The sequence below is a fragment of the Cetorhinus maximus genome, chromosome 31 (genome assembly GCF_964194155.1).
Source record: "Cetorhinus maximus chromosome 31, sCetMax3.hap1.1, whole genome shotgun sequence".
Taxonomy (NCBI): domain Eukaryota; kingdom Metazoa; phylum Chordata; class Chondrichthyes; order Lamniformes; family Cetorhinidae; genus Cetorhinus; species Cetorhinus maximus.
In genome coordinates, this window is record NC_135909.1 from 10,097,593 (window position 1) to 10,110,227 (window position 12,635).

Here is a 12,635-nt window from a genome sequence, read left to right on the forward strand (position 1 = left end):
TGAATCAGTCACAAACCCCTTGGGATTTTCGTGGAGTGATACCTAATATCCCTCTTTGTGAAAGGCTATTTAAGATAAATGATAATCTCTTTCGGTGAAGCAGGTTGTGAGGAGAATTCCTTGAAATGTTTACGTGCTGTCACGTTAACAACATGTAAACAATTGACACTTTTATTCACAAATAAAGTTAAACCAAATGTCCGCCCCGATGTTAGCCCAGAATATTCAGCATTTTAAACGGAGTGGGAAACAATTTAAACACACATCTTCAGTGAGTTCTCGGAAAACAGGATTTAGCAACTGATTGTTGCAGCGTTCATGCAGTCACCTGTTTTTATCTCTTCCTCTTATGAAGTTTCAATCCTCTCGCTGACCCAGTGATTTTTTTTCTTGTTCTGTTCTCTTGTTCTTCCAAAATCTCGATGTCAGTGTCCTGAGCCTCTACTATTAAATAGAAAAGCGCTCATCTCTTCCAATAGAAACGATCGAGGGAGTTTCTCAGTGTGAGTGGCCAATTTCCACAAATCTCTTCTTTAGTCAAAGAAACAAAACTCTCTTTGCATTGAAAGAGTAGAAGATAATCTATTGCACAAAGATGGACAATTTGAACCAGCAATTCGGAAGTCCTCACCCGAACCAAGCCATATTTTGCACAGGTCAGCTCAAAAGCTTGGGAATTAAATAAGGCTCCGCTGGGATTTGAACCCAGGATCTCCTGTTTACTAGACAGGCGCTTTAACCAACTAAGCCACAGAGCCAAGATTCAGTCATAAATACTTTAATCACGGATCCAAACTTCAGGAGTTCCTGGAAAACAGGATTTAGTCATTGTTTTTTCCAGTATTTATACAGTCACCTGCTTTAATCTCTCTTCCTCTTATTCCCCGGGATGATGTTTGAATTCTGTCACTGACCCAGTGATTTTTTCACTTGGTCTTCCAAAATCTCGATGTCAGTGTTCAATTGTGAAATAGAATTGTACCCATCTCTTCCAGTATCAAGAGTCTCTCAGTGTGAGTGGCCTCTTCCCCCAAATGTCTTCCTCAGTCGCAGAAACAAAACTCTGTTCTTGTGTTAAAATCTTTGCAGCTGTTCAACGATACAGGGAGAGACTATTTTAAACTACAATTCTAGAACAAAGACAGATTTCGCCCTGTTATGACGGAAGTGCGTAATCGCACAGATCAGTTTCAACGAAATAAGGCGCTGCTGGGATGATGAACCCAGGAGCTCCTCTCCACAAGGCAAGTGCTTTATCAGCTAAACCAGTAAGACTAATGATGCTCAGTTGAGCACATGGAAATACTGGAAATAATTCGCAGATCTGGCAGTATCTGTGAAACGAGGAATAGTTTACATTTCAGACAGCGACCCTTCACCAGAACGACCTGAAACGTGAATCTGTTTCTCTCTCCACAGATGCTGTCAGATCTGCTGAATATTTCCAGCGTTTTCTGTCTTTGTTTCAGATTTCCAGCATCCACAGTATTTTGCTTTTGGACCAAAGGACAATGTGTTGCCTTTCCTGCACTGAGGGTTATTGCAGGTCTCTCTGGCTGTGATTATCATTGATTATCCATCTCTGGGCTCTTTATGATTCCGTGAGTTTGCCATAATTTGGGAGTGAGCGCCAGACAAAAAGACGTAGTTAGCTGATTTCTCTGTAAACTTTTCGAATCTCTGCCTTTTCCGGACCTATAACAAATTCATAAATGAGGGAATCACACACATCACTCCCTGAAACTCCCCCGCCAAACATTGAGCGGTTTATCGTGAGGTGGTTCCATTTACTGTATTCAGACACACACCTGGTATCAAAGTAGCCGTGTTCGGGATGTGACTCACACACACAGTTTTATGCTTGGATGTCGGATATGCTGCGATATGAGGTGATGCTCTTTCCATAGAAACATAGAAAATAAGAGCAGGTGTAGGCCATTCGGCCCTTCTAAAAAGCAGGTCTACAGACCAATGAAGGCTGAGCTTTCATAAAAAACGCCATGAACTGAAGAACAGATGTTGGGTGGAAAGAGCTCAGGAAATACAACAACTCACCAGCAGTCAGGCATGTGAGGATTCTTCAGTGCAGTCAAGACCATTTACAGCTCAAGCACAAAAGTACCTACCCCACTGAGAACTCAGAATGTAGTGGTGCTTATTAAGCCCAGTGGAAGTAGCACTCGCTGGAAGGAACATGTCCAGGCTCCCCTCAACTGAGACTCAGTCCTCGACATGAGTGCCCACGACCACATTCCACAGCATGCTACCCACCACCAGCTCAGCACAATCCCAGCCCGACATGAGGTTGGAAAGGCCATCCGACAGCTAAGAACCATCAAGGCCAGTGGCGCAGATGGAACCCCACCAAAACAGTGAAATACGGTGGAGAAATACTCTTAAAACAAATACATTACCACATCTCCCTCATCTGGAGGGAGGAGAGCATGTCAGGGGATCTCTGAGATGCCGCAATTGTGACCGCCTCCAAAAAAGGAGACCAGACTGACTGTGGTAACTATAGAGGGGTATCTCTGCCGTCTGCCACAGGGACGGTCGCTGCAAGAGTCCTCCTCAATTGCCCTCTCTCCATGCCTGAATAACTCCTACCAGAGTCACAATGCGGATCTTGTCCATCATGCGGCACTGTGGAAATGATCTTCACAGGAAGACAAGACCAAGGAAATGCAAAGAACAGCAGCAACCTCTATTCATGGCCTTTTTTGACCCCACAAAGGCTTTCAACTCTATCAACCGGGAGGGGCTGTGGAGCATCCTCCTCAAATTTGGCTGCCCACAGAAATTAGTCACCATCCTCCACCTGCTGCAGGATGACATGGAGGCCGTGATCCTTACCAAGGGATCTGCTGCAGACCCACACTAGGGAAAACTGGGGTCAAGCAAGTCTGTGTCATCGCACCAATGCTCTTTTCAACTTTCCTCGCTGCAACACCCCCAACCCATGTAAGATTTTGGGGGTTTGGGGGCCACAGATACCAGAATAGACAGTCAACTAGTCAGAAGTAATCTTAAGATAGTTTATTAAGAAGGAACTGTTTAGGTATGATATGTTAAGTAATTGGACAGAAAAAGCTCTATAATAGCCTGTGATAGCAGCATTCTGCCTTCTAGTCAAAGCGTTAGGGAACTCTTCCCTCAATATCTCCATCTTCCTCCTCCTCCTCTGGTCCATCTTCCATCTGAAGAAGGCAGCAACCCAATCAGCACCTCACCAGCACCGTTTATGGGGGGCTAGTAGCTTACCACTTGTCCGTCGTCTATCTAACTATTTTGACCAATGGATACAGGACAGGTAATCAAAACGTTAGGATGGATAACACCCCACCCCATCCCCACCTCACCCCACCCCGTGCATCACCCTGCTCAAGGTCAGCTTTTTAGTTTACATCTTGCTGAGGGTCATATCCTGTCCCTTTCTAAGCGCTCACATAGATAAACGGATGTACCAGATGCCATTCTATCAGCCTAGGAATGTCAACATGGCAGCCTGAAGACTGTCTGGAGGTTAAATTGTTTAAAAATTCTCCTTCCAGTGCGAGAATCAAGGCTGTTTTGCGATTCCCATAAAATGCAGAAAATACCCGCTTATTAAAGACCCCAATGTCTTTCACCCACCTCCATGAAGCTGCGGACCGGAGTGGGGCTACCCTATAGGACGAGTGGGAAACTACTCAACCTGCGTCACCTCCATTTCGGAACCGAGATCACCCCAGCCTCTGTCAGCGAGCTGCAGTCCGCTGATGATGCTTGTGTATGCGCATACTCACAGGCTGATATCCAAACTATCACTAACACGTTCAAGGAGGCGTATGAAATAATAAGACATGGGCTATGGTCCCAAAAGTTAAAGGTCCTCTACTAGCCTGCTCCCGATGCAAACGTTGCCTCCCGACTGTCGAGATCCATGGCGAACCATTGGACAATGTGGATCATTTCTCACACCTTGGGAGCCTCGTCTCAGTGAGGGAAGATATCTATAATGAAACGAAACATCGCCTCCAGTTTGCCAGTGCAGCCTTCGGCCGACTGTTTAAAGGAATGTTTGATGACAAGGACCTCAAACCCGGCCCCCAGCTCCTGGTCTACAGCGCTGCAGTGCTACCTGCCCCCTGTATGCATCAGAGACATGGACAACGTACAGCAGACACCTTAAATCCCTGGAGAAATATCACCAGCGGCGCCTCCACAAAATCCTGCTAATTCAATGGCAGGAGAGTTGCTCCAATATCAGTGTCTCCTCTCAGGCCAACATCCCCAGTATCGAGGCACTGGTTATGGTTAATCAGCCACGTTGGCCGGACCACATCATCCGCATTCCTGACACAAAACTCCCAAAACAAGCTCTCTACTCCGAGCTTCGTCACGGCAAGCGGTTACCAGGAGGGCAGAGGAAACGTTTCAGTGACGTCCTCAAACCCTCCCTGATAAAATACAACATCCCCACCGATTTGTGGGAATCTCTTGCTCGAGACGCCCAAACTGGAGAAGAAGCATCCGCGAAGGTGCCAACCATTTGGAACGTCTCCGACAGGCCCAGGTGGAGGCCCAGCGCAAACAGCGGAAGGAGCGGAGCAAAATCCGAGCATCCCACCCACCCGCCTCCTCAAACACTACCTGCCCCAACCTGTGGCAGAGTGTGCGGAGCCAACATTGGGCTCTTTACTCACCTCAGAACCCACACCCCAGAGTGGAAGAGAGTCATCCTCAGTCAGGAGGCACTGCCTAAGACAGGAGAGTAAATTCTCCTGTGAGTGTCTCTGGGTGATGAGCTAATGGTGCTCGGAGCTCTCAGCTTTTACTCATTGACCTTTAGAAGGGTTGATCCAGCTTTCATGCTGACTTGTCTCTGGTGTCGTTTTACACAAATTCTTCACCCGATTTTCTGCTGCCTAATGAATCTCTCTCAACCGAGTTCTCAGTTATAGCTTGACTTTTTCTCACGGGATTTCAATCGCCATGTTTTTGAATAATTTTGTTAAAGGATTTGCCCACAGCCAACTTCCAGGAGCAGCAATGTGATAAATACGAAGTAATTTGTTTTGAAGTGATGTTAATTGAGGGACAAATGTTGGCTCTGGCTCCCTGGAATAACTCCCCCGCCCCTCTCCAAAATTGTGCATGGTATCTGTTACCTGAGGAGGCAGATGGCACCTTAGTTTGTCATATCATCTAAAAGCTGGCACCCCTAATAGTAAAGAATTCCCACAGTACTGCACTGGAGAGTCAGACTGACTTACTGCTCAGGTTTTGAACACACATCCTCCTGCTATGTAAAAGCAAGAGACCTTTTGACTGAGCCGTAGCTCACAGCAGAGAATAAAGCCGGCAGACAGTGTACTCTGTAAGGAGAGACAGAACTAGATTGCTCATTGGAGGAGTGTTCCTGGGTTTGAGAGCTAGACATTCGTCATTGAAAAAGATGGACTTTTCTTTATCATGGCAGGGAGAGAGAGTGTAGCAGGAATTTCGATTCCCAGTGTTACCTTTGGATTAAGGATTGGATATGATAAGCCGCCAGAGGCCAACAGGATTTAATGATGACAACTTTATCAGTCAGATTCACACATGAAGAAATCAGACATATTCTGTGGTGTGTGAGTATTATTGGTGCCTATATCACATTTCCACTGGCTGGAAGATATTATGTTTTATCATCACAGTCAGGTGATTTAGTAAAGATAGAACCTGGAGTTTTTCAGTGTTCCCAACTCCCTGAGCTTCTAGAAGAGGTAAAATATGTAACACAATATCCTCTAATATCCCACAGATGGGGAGTAAGGATATATGACAATATCCAGCAATAAAGCACATTAGAAACCAAGACCCTATCTTCCCCTCTCAGAGGGATGTGAACAATCCAGCCAAACTATTGACAACAAGAGAAGAGGAGTTTTACCCAGAGTCCTGGGGTCAATATTAGTCCCTCAAACAGAATCTCTGAAACAGGTTATTCAGTCATTGATCAGGTTGCAGTCTGTGGGATCTTTCTGCGTGCATTCAAACAAAAACCTCACTTAAAAAGCCACGGCCCCTTCCCACCCCACCCCCTCCTGCCATTGGCCGTGAGGTTTTGTGTCTTCTTGAGGTTGCAAAATGTGCTGAAGAAATTCAAGTTCCTCCCCGCTCACGCAATCCCTCCAGTTTCCTCTGTTCCTTCAGCTCTCACCCCCCTCTCCCACCTCCTACTGTCTCCCTCCCATCCTCTACCCTTTTCTCCCTCCCTCCCTCTATTTCATGTTCTTTCCCTCCCTCTCCTCCTCCTTCTCAGCATCTCTCTCCTCCTTCTTTCCTCTCTCTCCACCTCCCTCGCTCTCTTTCTCTTGTTGTGAAAGTCAACTTACCTTGACGTTGAGAGCAGAGGTCTGGAACTTCAAATCCCGACAAGCCTCGCAATTGAGGCAATTGACGCTTTTTCAGTCCTTTAGGCTGAGGACTGGCCCAGCGCCCCTGTGCATAAAGAAAACAAAGGGGCGAAAACCCGGGTCATGTGGCCAGGAGCATCAAAAACATTGGAGATAAAGTGTTCCAGGCAAGTAACAGTGAGAGGGGAAAGGGAGATTACCCCAAAGGAAGAAATATCCCACAGGGAGAGGGACAGGGAGAGATATCATAGGGAGAGGGACAGGGAGAGATCCCAAAGGGAGAGAGGCAGGGAGAGATCACAGAGGGAGAGGAGCAGGGAGAGATCCCAAAGGGAGAGGAGCAGGGAGAGATCCCAAAGGAAGAGGGACAGGGAGAGATTCCATAGGGAGAGGAGCAGGGACAGATCCCGTAAGGTGTGGGGCAGGGAGTAGTCCCAAAGAGAGAAGGGCAGGGAGAGGCCCCAAAGGGAGAGGCCCAAAGGGAGAGAGACAGGGAGAGGTATCAAAGGGAGAGGGACAAGGAGAGGCCCCAAAGGGAGAAGGACACAGAGAGATCCCATAGGAAAAGAGACAGGGAGCGATCCCACAGGGAGAGGCCCCAAATGGGGAGCGGCAGGGAGAGATCCCATAGGGAGAGGAGCAGGGAGAGATCCCAAAGAGAGAGGGTCAGGGAGAGGCCCCAAAGGGAGAGGGGCAGGGAGAGGTATCAAAGGGAGAGGGACAGGGAGAGGCCCCCAAGGGAGTGGGGCACGGAGAGGCCCAAAGGCAGAGGGACACAGAGAGATCGCATAGGAAAAGAGAGAGGGAGAGATCCCAAAGGGAGAGAGGCAGGGAGTGTTCCCATGGGGAGAGGGGCAGGATGAGACCCCAAAGGGAGAGGAGCAGGGAGAGATCCCGTAAGGCGTGGGTCAGGGAGAGGTACCAAAGAGAGAGAGGGGCATGGAGAGGTCCCAAATGGAGAGGGGCAGGGAGAGGTATCAAAGGGAGAGGGACAGAGAGAGGCCCCAAAGGGAGAGGGACACAGAGAGATCCCATAGGAAAAGAGACAGGGAGAGATCCCAAAGGGAGAGGGACAGGGAGAGGTTCCATAGGGAGAGGAGCAGGGAGAGATCCCGTTGGGAAAAGGGCAGGTAGTGGTCCCAAAGAGAGAGGGATAGGGAGAGACCCCAAAGGGAGAGGGGCAGGGAGAGGCCCCAAAGGGTGAGGGGCAGGGAGAGATCCTATAGGAAGAGGAGCAGGGAGAGATCCCAAAGGAAGTGGGGCAGGGAGAGGCCCCAAAGGGAAGAGAAGCAGGGAGAGACTCCATAAGGAGAGGAGCAGGGAGAGATCCCAGAGGGAGAGTGGCAGGGAGTGATCCCAAAGGGAGAGGGGCAGGGAGAGACTCCATAGGGACAGGGGCAGGGAGAGATCCCAAAGGGAGAGAGGCAGTGAGAGACTCCATAAGGAGAGGAGCAGGGAGAGATCCAGTAGTGAGAGGGGCAGGAAGTGGTCCCAAAGGGAGAGGTGCAGGGAGAGGCCCCAAAGGGAGAGGGGCAGGGAGAGGCCCCAAAGGGAGAGGGGCAGGGAGAGGCCCCAAAGGAAGAGGGGCAGGGAGAAGCCCCAAAGGGAGAGGGGCAGGGAGAGGCCCCAAAGGGTGAGGGGCAGGGAGAGACTCCATAGGAGAGGAGCAGGGAGAGATCCCATAGGGAGAGGGGCAGGGAGAGATCCTATAGGAAGAGGAGCAGGGAGAGATCCCAAAGGAAGTGGGGCAGGGAGAGGCCCCAAAGAGAGAGGGGCAGGGAGAGGCCCCAAAGGGAGAGGGGCAGGGAGAAGCCCCAAAGGGAGAGGGGCAGGGAGAGGCCACAAAGGGAGAGGGGCAGGGAGAGGCCACAAAGGGAGAGGGGCACAGAGAGATCCAATAGGGAGAGGGTTAGGGAAATATCCCATAGGGATATCCCAAAAGGAAAGAGGCAGGAAGAGATCCCAAAGGGAGATGGGACAGGGTGAGCTATGAAATGGAGAGTCCCAGACAGGGAGAGGAAGAGGCCGCAGTTAAATTGAAAAAGGTCTGCCATCAGTGAAGAGGGCTCAAGAGAAGGCCTGAATTTCCAAGAAGGCAGTGGAAGTTTGCTGACTCCAAGCTTCGGGCCTTTGGGGCGAAGGTTCCCCTTTGGAGCAGTGGAGTTCTGTTCACTGCGGCTGAAGCTGTGCTGGGGAGATGCTTCTTGAGAGCAGATTCGGTAGATCAGTAAACAGAATCTCGGGAGACCAAATTGAAAACCGGAAAGTTTCGCAATCATTTCATCCCTCCGAGTTGGTGTAAGATCTTCGAAGGTGAAGGCTGGAATCCCTCGTGAGAGAGGCAGAGTTTCAGTGAGATTGATTGACTCACAGTTTTTCCTCATGTCTGAGTGGGTTGTTGTGAAATCCATGGATTCTGTCTTGGTCGCCATTTATTTTGTATTGTGCATTCAACCTCAATTTGGCTGTTATTTCACATGTACCTCACATTAATCCTGAATGGACGACAAATATCCCCGTGGAATCCTGTGGCTTTATTCACTGAGCAAGTGTCATGAATCACACACTTTATTCACATTAATAAAAAAACCTTATTGATCCCTAGCCTGATCTGACCAAAAACTTGTTGGGGGAGGGGTTGTCCGGACAAAGATCATGACTGTCTCTGATTCGTTTTCCTGGGATCTGTCTTCTCCCCAGGTTCCCACTGACCCCGGGCTCGGGGACTCTCAGGCCGGGCCGGGCTCTTTAACCGGCTCCATTCACTTTGGCAATCTCCACCTATCACTGGCCCTCTATCCAGCTCTACTTGCACACCCCCGCCCCCCCCCCCCCCCCCCCCCCGCCTTAAACCAGCTTATATTTCACCTCTCTTCTATTTTTCCTTAGTTCTGTTGAAGAGTCGTATGCATTCGAAACGTTAACTGTGTTCCTCTCCGCAGATGCTGTCAGACCTGCTGAGTTTTTCCAGGTATTTTTATTTTTGTTTTTGCACAGGAAAAGTGATTTCATTTCCACAAAAACATCCGCTCCCTCTAAAATCCCCAAACAGAAATTCAGACTCACCATCAATGTGAAGAGGGGGTGTCGGACTGCGGTTTCCGCTCCTGCTGTTTAATGCAGATTTCATAACTGTGCACAGTGAGCAGAAAGAAATTGCTGTTGTTTGTAAACATTTCTTACTGAACTCACTGTCATTCTGCTTTAACAGGACGAGTTTGAATCTCCTGATGTATTGGAAAAGTAAAGTTGGGTGATTATAGTTTACATAATAAAAGATGAATATAATGTTGTTAACACTGCGGTCTAACCAACTGAACTCAGCGGCTGTATAGACGGAGGCGGCTGGGGTTAATGGACAGATTTTGTTTTACTTCTCATACTGGGGAACAGAGCAATTGCAAAAAGAATGGCCACACCACGTTGCTCCGACATAAAACTGTGCAAACTAAAAGCTAAGCGGGTGATTCGGAAGTCGCCGGAGAAGAGGACTTTAATCCATCGAAATTGCAATTGAAATTAAGCTGTTCGCCAACATCCCCGCACAATGATTACAGATATAAAAGCCCGCCACTTGAGCAGTAAAGCTTTTTGAGCCTGACGTGATTTGAACACGCAACCTTCTGATCTGGAGTCAGACGCGCTACCGTTGCGCCACAAGCCCATCCGTTAAATATGGTATTTTACTGCTCCTAGATTCGCTTCTTTACACCTTGATTATACACAGGGGATTGGAATTTTGCTTAATCCCCATTTTCCCTCCGTTCTGTCAGGTCAGTGATTAATTTAAACTGTTTTCTAGGCTGTCTGCTGTTTAAGTATTTCCCAGACATTACTTATACTTTTTGCTTCTAACTTCTGCTTGATACAAAGTGCCCCAGAATATATGAAGGACAAATGCAGAACTCCGCCAACTCCGAGTGACCTCGAAACAGCAACCTTGAATTTAATCGCTGAATCCACAAACCAATACCGACGCTCACACTGCTGCTGCATTGAGCTTGTGTCAGAAACCCTGAACTCGGGTGTCACTGAGTGACGGCAACGTTTGAGGCCAATGCCGCGCACGCGCATGGATGCGCGTCCGCCATCTTTATTGGGGGCAATGTGCAACAAGGCGCATGCGCAGTCATCGCTGACCCTGGATTACAAAATTCACGCTTTTCACAACCACTCCATCCGCAGCTCAGCACAAACCTCACAGACAGGGCTAGAAAGAGCAAATGGGACCCACTCTGTTCCCCCATTCTCACCCCACCACCCAATTAAAATGACATGGTGGCGCCTTTTTAAAAAATATATCAAAGGATGAAATGTCGAAAGTAATTTCTGGCAGGAGAGAGAAAGTGGGAGAGTCAGGGAAATAACCGCGGCCCCAGTGCCGGCCCGCCGCGAGGCTCAGGAAGCACGGAATTGTTTGAAGTTTCCGGCCAACAGTTTCATTAGTTCAGAAAGATGTGAAAGATATTTTCCGTGTGAAATATTTCCAGACCATGTCCCACATGATTCTCGTCAGCATGAAAATTCACCGCGGAAATAGCGAAAGATACACACATTTGATCAGGTCATGATTTACATCACTCACACCTTAAACATGAGGTCCCTGGTGAAATCACGATGACTTGGAATTTCTCCGAAAATGTCAGTTGACCTCAGGGACTGGCAGAATTGCATTACCCACGTGATTGGCGAAGCGCAACCACAGGCCCAGCTGGCGAGTGGCGCAAACTGATATCACTGCTTCTGATCTTCGCCAGAACAGAGTTAGATGTAACATTGTTTAGCAAACAAATCGAGAGATGTAACAAACTTATTTATTCCAAAATTCATTCCATTCCGCTTTAATACTGGGTGGCTTTAATTCTTATTCCACATTCCATTCTGGGAATTGCAACACTCTTTATTAAAATATGCTTTTTATGTCATTTCATGTGTTAATTCCTAAGAGCCCTTTAATGTTTGGAAGAACAATCAGAACCTTCAGCTGCCAAGTAAGAACGTGGTTTTCAGGGAGTTCCACCAGATTTCCGTTTAAAAGGATCATGACAGGACTCAAGCCTGCAATCTTCTGAGACCTTAATCAACACCGAAGTCAGATATAGTCATACTCATGGAATGATACCTGACAGATCATGTCGCGGAGGTGGCGGCACAGTGTCAACGTCCATCACCAAAAGTGGCTCGGAACGACCAGCACAGGGCGAGCTGGCCGAGTCCAAAAGGGCATCATGTTGACATTCACCATACAAGTATAGTCTATCTACAGGCCCCCATTTATCCATTCAACATGTTGCCCCTTAAAATAACTCTAGTAAATGGGTTAAACATAATTTCCCTTTCACAAAACCATGCTGACTCTTCCCGATTACCTTCAAAGAGCGTATTTAATAGTATTGGCAGGAGTGACTACCACACAGTCCTTGTGGAGACAAAGTCCCATCTTCACATTGAGGATGTGCTTCATTGTGCTAGGTGGCACTAACACCGTGCTAAATGGGATCAATTTTGAACAGATGTAGCAACTCAAAATTGGGCATCATCAAGGCGCTGTGGGCCAACAGCAGTGGCAGAATTGTACTAGAACACAATTTGAAATTTCATGGCTCAGCATACCCACCCCCCACCACTACCACCACTCCCCCCCACCCCACCCCACCGACTCTGCCATTGCCATCAAGCCAGGGGATCAAACTTAGTTCAATAAAGAGTGAGGAGGGCAAGCCAGGAGCAGTACCAAGCATACCTAAAAATGAGGTGTCAACCTGGTGAAGCTATAATACAGAGCTACCTGGTGCCAAACAGCAAAGGCAGCAAGTGATAGGCAGAACTAAGCGGTTCCACAACCAACAGATCAGATCCATGCCCTGCAGTCCTGCCATATGCAGTCATGAATAGTGGTGGACAATTAAACAACTCACTGGAGGAGGAGGCACCACAAATATCCCCATCCTCAATGCTAGAGGAGCCCAGCATATCATTGCAAATGACAATACAGACGCATTCACAAAAATCATCAACCAGACTGCCAAGAGGATGATCCATCTCGACCACCTTCTGAGGGCCCCAGCAACACAGATGCCAGTTCTTAGTCAATTTGATTCACTTCACATAATATCAGGAAATGGCTGAAAGCACTGGACACTGCAAATGCAATGGCCCCTAAAGACATTCTGGAAATAGTACTGAAAATTTGTGTTCCAGAACTTGATGTGCCCCTAGCCAAGCTGTTCATGTACAGCTACAACACTGGCATCT

General features: G+C 48.0%; 2 non-coding genes across 2 annotated transcripts; both read right to left on the reverse strand.

Annotated features, from left to right (window-relative positions):
- Positions 1 to 684: 684 nt before the first annotated feature.
- trnat-agu (transfer RNA threonine (anticodon AGU)) lies at positions 685 to 758 on the reverse strand. The gene has a single exon. It is a non-coding gene; the product is annotated as a tRNA-Thr (tRNA).
- A 9,214-nt stretch (positions 759 to 9,972) lies between these two features.
- trnaw-cca (transfer RNA tryptophan (anticodon CCA)) lies at positions 9,973 to 10,044 on the reverse strand. Its single transcript has one exon. It is a non-coding gene; the product is annotated as a tRNA-Trp (tRNA).
- Positions 10,045 to 12,635: the final 2,591 nt, after the last annotated feature.